The sequence below is a fragment of the Penaeus vannamei genome, chromosome 6 (assembly GCF_042767895.1).
Source record: "Penaeus vannamei isolate JL-2024 chromosome 6, ASM4276789v1, whole genome shotgun sequence".
Taxonomy (NCBI): Eukaryota; Metazoa; Arthropoda; class Malacostraca; order Decapoda; family Penaeidae; genus Penaeus; species Penaeus vannamei.
The window spans coordinates 36,304,008-36,306,507 of record NC_091554.1 but is presented as its reverse complement, the minus strand read 5'-3'; positions in this window follow the sequence as shown (position 1 = coordinate 36,306,507).

Genomic DNA, 2,500 nt, shown 5'->3' with positions numbered 1-2,500 from the left:
CTCTACTACATGTTCTCGTCCGTCTATAACCACCATGTACACAAACCTTTTGAATATTCTGTTCAGCTCAGCCAAATGGGATCGATTTTTAGTGATCCCTTCTAAGCCCCTTCGTCTGACAACTCTCCTCTTCCAGCAATATCTCCTAAAATAAGTAGACTAAGTTCCCTTCCGCAGCCTCGTCACAGTTTCATCCGAATCCCAAGCTTAACCGTTATCAACCCTAACCAACTTCAGTGGCCAGCCTCATTCCTCCCTCAATGCTTGCACCGGAACTGTCTCCATCTCCCCGACAAACTGCCCTGTCTAAGTCAAGGATTAGTCCAACCCCCTTTCTTTCGTCTTTGCTCACCTCATTGCACAACACAAGCTAAACGATCCACCCCATCTACCGCATCCTCTCCTATATCAACCTCTCCCTCAACCCCTCAAGCGCCTGACCCATTTTCTCCCCCCTCATAAGATTTTTTTTTTTTTTTTCTCGGATCTCCCCAACCAATTCCACTTCAGCAACTCTTGAAAAAAAAAAAAAAAAAATTAGACGGACTTTTTATGAACTCGGATATTGCTTGGCTCAATTCACTTGTATTAATGTTTTGTTACATGTATTTGCATTATACATGTGTGAGTGGAGTATACATACACATGCACATCAGAGCCCTGGGGCAAAGGACCGAGCCGGGCCCTTTTTAGGTGGGAAACTTTTTTTTCAAATAGGAAACTTTGATGTTAATATGAGCTGTGTGTTACTCGAATTTACAATCAAGAATGTTGCTAATATCACATATCGCTAGTTTGGCAGAAGATTAAGGACATTTTTTTTCAACCACTTCCTTATTTTTAATATTGGTAACGTTAATTACTGTAACGTTTTAGTATAAATGCACCCAATAAATTTGCTGTTAGTTGTTATTGGGCTCAAATAAGAGACCCGTAATTTTACGGGCCCCGAGGTCGTTGCCCCGACTATCCCCCCCCCCCCCCCCTGTCGGCGGTCCTGCACACAGGTGTACATTTATGTACGCATGTGTACTTCAGTTTCGTGAGTGCATGTATATGCAATCGCATGGAGGACATTTGTGTGAAAATATAAACATGTACATGTGCATGTATACGTGTATATTTATATATATATATATATATATATATATATATATATATATATTTTTTTTTTTTTTTTTTTTTTTTTTCTATCCGACTCACTTTTTTTTTTTTTTTTTTTTTTTTTTTTTTTTAAGGAGAACCTTTGTATAACGTGATTTCTTGTGCGTGTACATGTGCAGTTTTTAGTCAGTGCCACTTACGTGTATGGTGAAAATGACGAAATAGAATTGTGTCTACTACATTATTATTATTGTAAGGAAATTCAGAAATGTGATTTTAATTTTTTTTCCTTCGTTTTCTTTATTACGATTCATCTGCAGTGGAAGATATCCATTGTAACAAGGCGCTTTTGGCTTCTAGCAATCCAGCCTCCACGGGTTATGCAAAAGGCATTACCTTCACACAAGCCAAACTGCACTGATGAGTGATATTAGGGTCTAGTAACCACGAAACGCAACCTGCAAAACTGGCATACTTCCTAGGTCGGGTCACGCCAGGTCCAATGGCCATGCCCTCACTGGTTACCAGCAGACATCTCACTCCACTTCACCCGAGCTTCGTCGACAGGGGAGCCTCCCCAGCTCCCCCGCGAAACTCCACTTCATTTGCAGCATCCACCCATTACAGTGAGAACTGTAATGGGTGAAAATTTAATGAGGCATCATTGTTACTTTATACATATTAATAATGTATACAGTAACTATGTCAAATATGATACAATAAACACTGTTAGGAGTATGAAGTAATGCGCTTACTAATAATCAAACGCCATTTTTTGCCACTGTAGCAAGGGTGAATGCGGCTATGCGCCACGTCGGTGGCAGCCCCATGGATTGATTGATCGCGATGGACTGGTCAATCGCAAGCCTGTTTTAAGTCGATCACACGACTGTAGCTGTTAATAATTCGCCCTACAGAAGTTGTCATGCAAATAGCTGCACTAGCATATCCAAGTTCTCATGATACTTGGATTATTATATTTCTTTTTTCTGGGAATAAATATCTATATTTATAATGTTACACTGTTACACACATTTATGGAATATGTTTGAATCTTAGGTTGGTAGATCGCATCAGGGTAACTAGAAAAAGTAGATCATATCTCACAAAAGGTTGGCCACCCCTGATATATGCACACACACACGCACTCACGCACACACGCACGCACGCGCACACACACACACACACACACACACACACACACACACACACACACACACACACACACGTGTGTGTGTGCGCATATATATCGTAACGTTTCGAAATTGTTTTCATTATTTGTTCGTCTGACGATGATATCATTAGCTCCACCAAAGAAGTTATGTTTTTGGTAGCGTTGGTTTGTTGGTTAGTAGGATCACTCAAAAACTTACGAACAGATTTTTATTAATAATTT